The sequence below is a fragment of the Neovison vison genome, chromosome 13 (genome assembly GCF_020171115.1).
Source record: "Neovison vison isolate M4711 chromosome 13, ASM_NN_V1, whole genome shotgun sequence".
Taxonomy (NCBI): Eukaryota; Metazoa; Chordata; class Mammalia; order Carnivora; family Mustelidae; genus Neogale; species Neogale vison.
This window is the reverse complement of record NC_058103.1, coordinates 101,340,743-101,353,196: the sequence shown is the minus strand read 5'-3', so window position 1 is coordinate 101,353,196 and position 12,454 is coordinate 101,340,743.

Genomic DNA, 12,454 nt, shown 5'->3' with positions numbered 1-12,454 from the left:
CTTCCTTTCCTCTCTCTCTGTCTGCCTCTCTGCCTACTTGTGATCTCTCTCTGTCAAATAAATAAATAAAATCTTAAAAAAATAATAAATAAATGCCATCTCATCTGCTCTGAACTTCCAGCCTCACCGCTTCATCTTCCAAACTGCGGTCCCCTTTCCACTCACCAGCCCTGACTCTCTCCTGCCTGGTCCGCACTCTCAGGGAGGACCAGAGAAGCTGGACCCACGTCCACGTGTACTTTCAGACAACCAGCGCACAGATTGGAAGTCCTCTCCCTCTCGACTCCCTCCTTCCTCTCCTATTTCTCTCTTCCCCATCTCCCCCTTTTCTATCCTGGGGATGGTCCCTCTTTCTCCATTTGCTTCCTAGTCACTCCCCTGAAGGCTGCAGCAGACTCTATCCAGGGCATGAAAAATACAGACAACCCTCAGTTTGTTTTGTGAGATTAAGAGTCTCTTATGGTTTGTCTCCCTCCCGATACCATCTTATTTCATTTATTCTTTTGCTACCCCCCAAACCCCCCATGTTGCATCTCCACTTCCTCATATCAGGGAGGTCATATAATAGTTGTCTTTCTCCGATTGACTTATTTCACTCAGCATACTACCCTCTAGTTCCATCCACATTGTCGCAAATGGCAAGATTTCATTTCTTTTGATGGCTGCATGGTATTCCATTATAGATATACAGCACTCTTCTTTATCTTTTTATTTTATTTTATTTTTTAAGATTTTGTTTATTTATTTGACAGAGAGACACCAAGCAGGGAGAGAGAGAAAGAGAGAGGAGGAAGCAGGCTCCCCGCTGAGCAGAGAGCCTGATGCGGGACTCGATCCCAGGACCCTGAGATCATGACCTGAGCCGAAGGCAGAGACTTAACCCACTGAGCCACCCACGCGCCCCTATCTTTTTATTTTTTAAAGGTAAGCTCTAGGTCCAACATGAGGCTTGAACTCACGATCCCAAGATCAAGGGGCTCATGCTCTATGACTCAGCCCGCCAGGTGGTGCCAGCTCATCTCTGAACTCAGGCAAAAGACCCCGCAGGCAAAGCATCCCCTGAGGGGAACCGAAACTACCCCCTCAAGCAATAACGACTATCCTGAGCCAGCAAGACCCCACAAAACTGTCGCCAAGACGGGGATCGACCTGACCTGTACTGCCCATCTGCACGTACCCACCAGCCTCTGTTCCACATTCTTCTTACATAAGCCTCGACGTTTTCAGAACTTTGGAGATGGTCTTCTAGACCCACACCACACTTCCTGGTGCCGGCCTTGGTGAAACAGATTACTTTCTGGTTTCACAATCGCTTGTTGCTCTGCTTCTGGATTTTGTCTGGTCTGGTTGGGACGCCCGGAGCCTGGTGCTCTTGGGCCCCTGTGTCCCAGCTACAATTTCTCCTTCAGTGCAGGCGACAGACCCGGATGGACTCAGGTTGCTCCCCTCTACCCCTCACAGAGGGGGGATCACCTCCCCCCACCAGAGGACCACAGCAGTTTGTCTCTGCCTGCTTGGTGTCTCTCTGTCAAATAAATAAATAAAATCTTAAAAAATAAAATAAAATAAAAAGATAAAGAAGAGTGCTGTATATCTATAATGGAATACCATGCAGCCATCAAAAGAAATGAAATCTTGCCATTTGCGACAATGTGGATGGAACTAGAGGGTAGTATGCTGAGCGAAATAAGTCAATCGGAGAAAGACAACTATTATATGATCTCCCTGATATGAGGAAGTGGAGATGCAACATGGGGGGTTTGGGGGGTAGCAAAAGAATAAATGAAATAAGATGGTATCGGGAGGGAGACAAACCATAAGAGACTCTTAATCTCACAAAACAAACTGAGGGTTGCTGGGGGGAGGGGGGTCGGGAAAGGGTGGTGGGGTTATGGACATCGGGGAAGGTATGTGCTAATGCTGAGTCCTGTGAAGTGTGTAAACCTGGCAATTCACAGACCTGTATCCCTGGGGATAAAAATAATTATATGTTTATAAAAAAAGAAAATAAGTAAATATAAAAAGATAAGCGGGAAAGAAGAACTCTATTAGAAAGTACCAACTGAGGTTAAAATGGCATAGTTGAAGTCCTCTTCCAAACTGGCGCAGTTGCGTTGAGTCTGTCGAGTTTGAGGACTGCTGGAGAGACTCTCATTAATACTCAGAGTGCTCTCCTTCTCCAGCTGTGCTCCCCAGCTGACTCATTCGCACACTTTTTTCTTAGTGGGAAGCCCACTGGTCTCTGCTGGAAGAGCCACACGTGCCACTTTGTTTCTGCTGAGGGTCGAGGTCCACCCCGTTTCTCCTTCCAGTTCTCGAAGTCCAGCTCTGGGCTCGCCACAGCCTCAGGTGTTACGACCCCCCCCCACCACCAGTATGTCTGCAGTCCCAGCGACTATAGCCAAAGCAAATCTCAGCCCGTGCTCTGTCCACGCTCCTCCCTGACCTGTGGGACTGAGGTCTGAGCTCATTCATTGAGCAAAACCCACGAATAAAGTAACTGTAAAGCTAATATCATTCACATAACTGTCAAAAGCAAAATGAATATGTATTAATTGAACATGAATATTTGTATGAATGTACTATAAACTATAAATGTAAAATATGAATGAAGTGTAAAATCCACACTCAGGAAACACCTGCTGCTTGAACTTATACGCAATATTGTTTCAACTCATTTCTAACTTTATTTCTTTCATTTTTTCCCCCTAAGCAAGCTCTTGTACCCAAGATGGGGCTTGAACTCCCAACCCTGAGATCAAGCGTTTTCTGCTCTACCAACTAAGCCAACCAGGGGCCCCTCAGTCCTAGCTTTTAAAATGATTTTTTTCTTCCAAACACAGGCTATGGGACCATTTTCCTGGTGAATTAGTTACCCATTTTCCTGCGGAATGAGTCTGGAGCTCTTTGTTCTCTGTTCAGTTTGCAGTCGGTTTGTCCCTCCTCACCCTCCTCCCTGCCCTGGGGGGGAAGCTGGGTGTGAGGATTGCTTCAAGATTAAGAGCTGTGTGCATTCAACTAGGCCCAAAGCTAACTCTGTCAGCTTAGAGAAGTTTACCTACCCGCTCTCTGCCTGACCTCCTTTCTGAACAAGGGATCAACGCCGATGCTCTTTTCCATACTAATAATCTCTACAGTGTAATGACAGTATGGGTATTGTGTTTGTACTAATAATTTCTGAACCATAATAATAATTAATTTCCGTATTATAGTAATTATCCTGATACTAATTTCTGTACTAATAATTTCTATACCATAATAGTATGATACCACTTTTGTACAAATTTCTGTACTACAGAAATAATTTCTGCACATAATAGTGGTACTGATACTATTTCCTTTACTAATAATTCCTACACCTGGATAATATCTGTGCTAATAATACAGTTACAATAAAAAGTCTCCGCTACTAATAATTTAATAATGAAAATAATTCTATATAATTTCTATGCTAATAATATCTGTACTAATAATAAACTAATAAGTAAGCTAGTAAAATAGTTTTCTGCAAAATGAAGCTTATAATACCGTTAATTATAGAGTTATTTTGAGCACTATATGAGAAAAAAACAGATAAAGCATACATAAGTGTGGCATATAGTTCGTGCTCCATAACTGTAAGTTATGGGGTGCCTGGTTAAAGCCTCTGCCTTCAGCTCAGGTCATGATCTCAGGGTCCTGGGATCGAGCCCTGCATCAGGCTCTCTGCTCGGTGAGAAGCCTGCTTCCCCCTCTCTCTCTGCCTGCCTCTCTGCCTACCTGTGATCTCTCTCTCTCTGTCAAATAAATAAAGTCTTAAAAAAAAAAAAAGTAAGTTATAATTATTGTTATTGCTGCTGCTGCTGATGTTGTTAGGCTCCTAGTCAGTCTCTCCCCCTCACCCCAGCCCATACACCAGAGGAATTTGTAAATAAAACTTAAAACTGACTCGTTCTTTTTCTTTTGCTTTTTTTTTGTTTGTTTTAAGATTTTTATTTATTTATTTGACAGACAGAGATCACAAGCAGGCAGAGGCAGGCAGAGAGAGAGGAGGAAGCAGGCTCCCTGCTGAGCAGAGAGCCCGATGCGGGGCTCGATCCCAGGATCCTGAGATCATGACCTGAGCCGAAGGCAGAGGCTGTAACCCACTGAGCCACCCAGGCGCCCCCTTTCTTTCTTTTTTTACATTAATTATTTATTTAATTTTAAAATTAAACTCTCAACCCCCAGCATGGGGCTCGAACTCACGATCAGAAGATAAAGAGTGGTAAGCATTAGGAACGGAGCCAGTCAGGTGCCTCAAAACCGGCTTGTTTTCAGATTTGCCTTGGTAAGGACAGTCTCCCAGGGTGATCTGACCTGTAGGAGAGCCTCGCCCTGCCCTGGGGCCTCTTCCTGGGTCTGCCGCTACCTTTCCACCTGTGTACATAATGTATTCCTGGTAAGAAGAGAAAGAGGTGTGAGGGGGCTGAAATGGACCACGTAGTCATGAAGTATGGGTTTTGTTATCTCTCTGGGTGGAATGGGAATTTCACTCGAGGAACAAGAGGGATGGTCAGGAGGAAGGAAGGGACTGAGCTCCCTCCTTTGCCTTTTTACCTCAGGGAGGTAACTTTAGACTTTGTCACAGAGAAAGGTGTCTCAGTGGTCACGGAAAGGCCAGAGGCAGGGCGTCAACTGCACTGTTCCCAGGTATGGGGCAGAGAAGAATTTCAAGCCTTGCATGGCCATGAAGGGTGGTATTTGAGGGCAGGTGTGAAGAGGAACTGATCCTTTTGCTATTGTCTTCCTCATTCCTGTTTCAGGGAGGAGCTTCCACACTGGATAGAAGGAGGCTGATGGGGCTTTAGGTTGGCCCTTTGGATTATGTTTTTTTCAGTTTGGACTATTTTTTTAAAGATTTTATTTATTTATTTGACAGAGAGAGAGAGATCACAAGTAGGCAGACAGGCAGGCAGAGAGAAGGGGGGAAGCAGGCTCCCTGCTGAGCAGAAAGCCCGATGCGGGACTCGATCCCAGGACCCTGAGATCATGACCCGAGCCGAAGGCAGTGGCCCAAACTCCTGAGCCACCCAGGCGCCCCAGTTTGGACTATTTTGTTCTCTGTATTTTATTTAAAATGGAACCAGTCCAATAAATTAAGTTATTTAATTAAACTAATTAATTAAAGTCCTTCCGGGGAGGCTGACTGGCTCAGTTGATTAAGCAGCTGACTCTTGATTCCGGCTCAGGTCATGATCTGAGGATCTTAGGACAGAGCCCTGTATCAGGCTCTGTGCTTAGCCGGGGTCTTCATGAGGATTCTCTCTCTCCTCTGCCCCCGCACCTGCTTGTTCTCAAGCTCCCTTGCTCTCAAATAAATAAATCTAAAAAAAAAAAAAAAAAAAAAAAAAAAAGGAGCCCTTTCTGTGACTATTTGGACTAGATGCCCATGAATTAAGATGAACCATTTCATATGTTTTAAGAAGCAAAAGAACAGAAAAATCAATATGTAGGATTCCCCGACCTTGGTTCTTCACCTTCAGACTGGCAGTGCCTCTCTGTGTCCTCAGAAGCCGGGAATGTGAATTCACAAACAAACTACTTTCCCTCCAGGCCTCTTGCAGAAGTGGAGGTCTAATACCACACCGGGGAACCGAGGGTTGAGGACTGAGCTAAACCATCTTCACAAAACAAATGCAACTTTTCATGAGATAAAAGATAATGCAGGATGATTTCATTTATACAGGCAGAAAATAGATCAGCGGTTGCCTAGGACTGAGGGTAGGAGTGGGGATTAATTGCAAATGGGCATGAGGAAACATTTTGGGGTAGTGGAAAGGTTCTAAAACTGGATTGTGGTGAAAGCTACACAACTCTGCAAGTGTACTAAAATCATTGCATTACCAGCTTAGAGTGGGTGAATTTTATGGTATATAAATTATGCCTCAAGGAGACTGGATTTGACCAACACGGATAGTGTAGGTGATCGGTTTAAACGGGTGTGCCAAACAGTATCATGGTTAGTACCTGCGTTTATCGCCCGGAGCACTTGTAAACCATGTGAATCGGAGAAATTCACTTTGCATTCCTCACCCCCAATCGCTCCCTTTATCAAGTTGGAGATGATAATGCATATCTCTAAAGCTGAATGCCAGTTCAGTGAGATAACTAGTACAAAGCCACCCTTCTTCAGGCCCTATACTTCATCCTCGAGGGAGGAATGTGGGGATACCCTACAGGGAGAGTGAGTGTTGATCATTCTTGACTTGTGGTGGAAAGTTCATTCTGGATTTTTCAATGAAGAAGAACATGCTGTAGTATTGTTTCCCCCCTCTCAGGCTCACCCATGTCCCTGTGTCCAATGGTTCCACAGTTCTACCTTCCCTTTCCAGGGGTCTCTGGACATTGACTTTCACCTCCCCATGGGTCAAGTTTGTGAGAACACAAGGAGTGCAATTTGTTACCAATCACGTGAAAAGAGTAGGCGGCTGCAGGTGCTCCAGGTCCCTTGGTGACTATCCCAGGCTAGGTCTCATAGGAGATGCTCTAAGGTAGGTATGATCTGGGCAACTAGACGCGCACATAGGTTCCTGTCTACTGAGAGATGTCCAAATGAGCCCGGAAAAGTCAGGTCTGACCATGGGAGCAGAATGGGATAACTGGAATTTCCGCTGGAAAGAGGTCAAGTGGGAGGAAGGGCTGGTCCCAAGACCCCTTGAGAGGGCTTATTCTCTCCTTGTGTGTGAAACACTTCATTGTGAAGTTTTTAGAAACCAGGGAAGGACAAAATGAAGTAGTAGTCATCCTGGTAGGAAAGAGGCATACCATTACATACTTAACACCCTTGAGGATGAAGTATAGGGCCTGAAGAAGGGTGGCTTTGTACTAGTTATCTCACTGAACTGGCATTCAGCTTTAGAGATATGCATTATCATCTCCAACTTGATAAAGGGAGTGATTGGGGGTGAGGAATACTTAACGGGTTGACCTACTCATTCATTCATCCAACATACATCTATGGAGCTTCTGCTATTTGCCAGGGCTGTTCTCTCTTTGTCCTCAGAAAACTTATATCCTAGTGGGAGACACAGACAATGAGCAAGGAAGGGAATGATTCTATCTCTAAATGCTAATGAGGGTAGAGTATGCAGGAGGCCGGGGAAGCTGGTTTAGATCGGGAGGTCAGAGAAGACCTCTCTGAGGAAGGGACAATTTAGCAAAGTCTTGAGGGATCAAAAGAAGTGAAAGTCTAGAAGAGGGTATTCCTGGCAGAGGGAAGAGAATGTGCAAAGGCCCTGTGCTACACGTGAGATCTGTATGTTTAAGGAGCAGAAAGACACCAGTGTAGTTGGAGCACTAACTAAAATTCCTTCATTACATTTGACATCACAGACCTTAAAGACAAAACTGGAGGCCAGAGATCTGCCAGAGGATCAAGGGCCCTGATATCTGGACCCACCCCTGAGAATAGTGCTTGACTGGCCCATGAGACCCAGTGTAGAAGCCTTCATCGTCTGGCTAAGGTTAGGGGTAGAGATGTATCTTTCTTTCTTTTTTTTTTTTTTTTAAAGATTTTATTTATTTATTTGACAGAGAGAGATCACATGTAGGCAGAGAGGCAGGCAGAGAGAAAGAGGAGGAAACAGGCTCCCTGCTGAGCAGAGAGCCCGATGTGGGACTCGATCCCAGGACCATGGGATCATGACCTGAGCTGAAGGCAGTGGATTAAGCCACTGAGCCACCCAGGCGTCCCGAGATGTATCTTTCTTAAAAGAAGCAGACCTCTTTAGGCTTTTGAGGTCCATCTCTGTCTTTCAGATAGTCAATCCCCATTAGTGCCTCCCAAGTATACATGCTGCTGAAGTGAGCACACTACTGCCTCCCATAGTATTTCCATTTTTTATTCTGGGTACAAATCACGACATAGGAAACTGCTTAGGGAAAAAGGATATGAGGAAAAATAGTCCCTGATTTTAGGGTTTCATAAGAAAAGGAACCAGAATCACATTATATTTGACCAGTAGTACAGACTGCAGTAATGAGTCCCGCCCCCCTTGTCCTAAGTGCTTGCTTGTGCTTCTGGTTCTCTACAGAGCACAGGGGGAACGTGTGGACCCCATGGGTGATCCAGCCAGGGAGACATTAATCAGTGACCATGAATTTGCAAGGCAGCATGTGCATTAAAGGAAAGAACCACAGGAAATGTGTGCAGGGAGGATTCCTAGCTGGCTGAGAGTCTCAGAACAATTTCCCCAGGCCAGTGGTGGGAACCGAGAGTGGAAAGATGACCAGCAGTCACCAGGGGAAGGAAGGAGCATTGCAGCATACAGGAGAGCCCTGAGTCAAGGGAGAGCAGAGTGCTGGCAGAGGTAAAAGTTGACCAGGGGGGCTGGATTGGAGGCACAATGACACCTGATGAAACAGAAGTGTAGACCTAACAACTCAGCACTGTACTGGCACAGAGAAAGCTCCAGTGGGGTTGTAAGTGCCCGGGGAGGGGGATCAAAGTCATCTGATACTGGGAAATGAGGACGCTGGCTGTGGCATGATCAGACAGTGGAGGGGTCTGAGTGGGCACAAGGCAGCTGAACTGACAACCACTACCTTAAGACAAGAGAGTAATAGCTTAGGGGCCATGGAGATGGTGAGGAGGAGGCAGACATGAGAGCTATCAAGGAAGCACAATCACTAGAGGTATAAGGGGTAGAATGAGAGGTGAGGGAGAGGGAGATGCTCAGCTAGCCCTTGGCCTTCTCATTTGAACGTTGGGGTGGGTGGAGGTGCATTTAGGAGATAGGGGACACTGGAAGAGGAATGCATTGTGAGTAAGAGCATTAGTCAGTCTTGGCCAAGTTGATTGAGAGGTGCCTTTGCATCTCCAGGTGACCCCCGGTTTCCCAGTTCACAGATTCCCACCTATAAAGTTCGCCATAGTAATGGACAGAGGGTACCTCTTGGTGATGTTCTCCCTCCCCTTTCCCCACCCTCCCTCGTGTCTCTCCGAAAAGTCCACTGTAGGTGCTTGTGTTTTTCCTTCTGGTTGAAAAAATAAACAAACAAGCAAATAAAAAACCAACGAACCAACCAACCAAATGAAAAAGAACTCCATTCTCCTATTCTGAGAAAAAACAAGGATATGAGTGGTCTAACTGTTCTTCCCATTCCTGGAGGAATGACCACTCACTCTAAACTTGGAGACCCAGATAAAACAAGAGACAAGGGAGAAAGAGCACCAGACCCCTGAGAACATCACTGGACATTGAGAACTGGCCTGAGCCCTGTCTGGGAGGAACTCCTCCTGCTCCCACTCCATAATTCAGCCAGAATGAGCACCTGTCAGTTCCTCCAACATGTCTTGCTTCCTCTTCCTCATGGCATCACGTGTGCTGCCCCCTCCCTTGAAGCACTCTTTTCTTCCCCCTCTCCTACATCTCTTTCATCTGAACAGGTCCCTAATATTTCATTCTTAGCTTAGACATCACTTCCTTCGGGAGGCCCTTTCTGATGTTCATGGCTGGGTTCAGTGTCTGTGGCAGAGACTGCGAATAGCCGACACCCAACACCCATACTCTCCTTTCTTTCTTGGTACCCGACAGAACCCCCAAATTTTAGCTGAGCTTATGGTGTCTGCAACAAAGACTACATCTTTTGCATCCCAGTATCTTTCGCAGTTAGGCGTGGCCGTCTGGCTAAGGTCTGGCCACAATATGGAAGTAGAAACGCTTGCAACTTCTGTGATGTGCTCTTTGGCGGCGAGGACATGCCTTTCTTCTCCTTCCTCCATTTGAATATGAGGGCTGACTCTCTAGCCACCAACTTGGACCAGGAGGACACAGGCCAACCTTGGGAATGCTGGAGCCTTGAACTGCAAAGAGATTCCCAGTGACCTCCTGGAGCTACTATACCTTCTGCACTGCCTACCTCCTGCTCTTGTTTACGTAAAAGAGAAATAAATCTCCAGCCTGCTCAAGGGACTGGTATGCTGGGGTCTGGGTCTCATGCAGCCAGATTGAAATCCTCATTTAACCTATGTCCTTCCCCTGTGTTTATTCCTAGGAAAACACAGCCTGCATTAGCACTGTAGTTACGCACCGGAGTGAAACAAAATCTGCCCTGAGTTTATGCTTTTCTTATGTGGAGGGCTCCAAAGTTGCCCCCATTTAACCTAACCAACTACTCCCACAACTGCCAGTAGAACTAGAAAGCTGGCCTGGTACCCAAAGGCGATGATGCTGTGGAACCACTCTAAACTCAGCCTTACAGTCGCAGGGTTCCGAGCCTCTGCCTGATGCCATGGTTCAGACTGTGTCCATTTCTCCTCCAGCACAATTTCTCGCACCATTCAGTCAGATAAGACCACCAACAAACCCACAGAAAACAACAAGGCCAAAAAAAAAAAAAATGTACGCACAAAAATATCTTCTAACTGGCATTTTCCTAGTCTACATGCCCTGATGGTGTGGTATTTGTCAAATCAAAAGTAATTTTTAAAACTCCGACGGTTTGGCATTTGGAGCACTGAAAGCAATCTGGAAAAGCCCGATAGCCAGCATTTGGGTCGTCATCGCTAGCTGCCGAAACAGATTGCCAGCGTGGATTTCAGGAGGCTCCGAGGAGTGAGCGTATCCGGGCACACCGGCTCGCGTGTCACAGCATTTGTGAGTTTCGGTGATACCCTAACAGACTCTAGCAAAGAGTCTGTGCTGATTAATTCATCTTTCTTCCCTCAGAGCCTTTCGGAGGTCAAACCCTGTGTGATGGGGTTTTACACCTTTGCACCCACCGTTTCTGCTTTCATTGGATCATCTGTAATGGATAAAGGCTTCAAAGTATAAGCAAAAGTCAGAGCGGTCAAGAGATAGATTGAGGCACAAAACCCGGACAATACCTCAGAAGTCTGAAAGAAAAATAATTACAGGGGCGCCTGGGCGGCTCAGTGGGTTAAAGCCTCTGCCTTCAGCTCAGGTCATGATCCAAGGGTCCTGGGATCGAGGCCGGCATCAGGCTCTCTGCTCGGCAGGGAGCCTGCTTCCTCCTCTCTCTCTCTGCCTGCCTCTCTGCCTACTTGTGATCTCTGTTTGTCAAACAAATAAATAAAAATCTTTAAAAAAAATAATTACACAGGGCGCCTGGGTGGCTCAGTGGGTTGAAGCCTCTGCCTTTGGCTCAGGTCATGATCTCAGGGTCCTGGGATCGAGGCCCGCATCGGGCTCTCTGCTCAGCAGGGAGCCTGCTTTCCTCTCTCTCTCTCTGCCTGCCTCTCTGTCTACTTGTGATCTCTCTCTGTCAAATAAATAAATAAAATCTTAAAAAAAATAATAATTACACATTACCCATAGAATACTGTCCAAATGTCTGGACAAATGTGAAAATCGAACAGTGTTACGGTCCCAGTTATGCTGGAGTTTTGGACTTTGACAGTCTTAAACCAACAGAAGCTGCAATAGTAACTCTTACTGGAGGAACAACGTTTAATAATTAAAATGACTGGTTCATTCACCATGTAACATTTCATCTTTTCAATTCTCCCTTTCCAGCTCTGAGCCCACAGTCACATGCCACAGCTTGGAACAAGAAAGAATCCCTAGTCCAGAGTTGCTGCCAAAGGATTCCGCAAAGTAGCCTCACTCCCCAGGGTACGTCCACGAGGGTTGCGCAAGTTAGCCTCTCCCACAGAGGTCAGAGAATCCGACTTGGCAATATCCATTAATGCCCAGTCATCAGAGAATTCATGTAAATAAGTGAAAGTCAAAATAACAATGTTGCGGGAGCCCGAATAAAATGACTTCTTTCCCTTACAATACACAAAGGCTTCCTTTCCTCTTGCCACTGAGGGTGAACATATTGCTCAGGTCGATACCCTTCTATGCACCTGGCTCCAGGAATCACACTGTGACTGATGTGGCAGGGCTCTCCTTTAAACACAGCCTCCAGGAGGGTAAGGCTATACTTGAAGGAGGATCCCATTAAAGACTCATGTCACTCAAGGTCCCCACACAGTGGCTTAATGTGGATCAAACACTTTGGGATGGCGGAGGGGTGCTTACTATGTATCAGGCACTACAGTAGCTACTAGGGATACAATGTGATTTAAAAAATGGGGTCCCTGCTTTCAGGGACTTGAAGCCCACTAGATGATAATGGCTAGTGCCCACTGACCAGGGCTATATGCTCGATATACATTATTTCTCTTAATCTTCAGCACTATAAGGCAGAAGGCTAGTCTCATCCCCATTTTCCAGATGAAGAAGTCAAGGCAGAGAGGGGCTGAGGGCCAAGTTTATATGCAAATGTACGTCAGAGCTGGGTTTGATCCCAGGGATGCTGAAATATTGTACTTAGCATCCCCTCCCTGCCTTCTCATGGGCAGAATCTGGATGTAGAGGGAGAGATGGCCCAGGCAGTGAGTCCACAAGACAACCTCAGCCAAAGCAGAACTACCTTCTGAAGATAGAGACAAAAATGGGGTAAAAGAAATGTTTCTCTAAGAGAA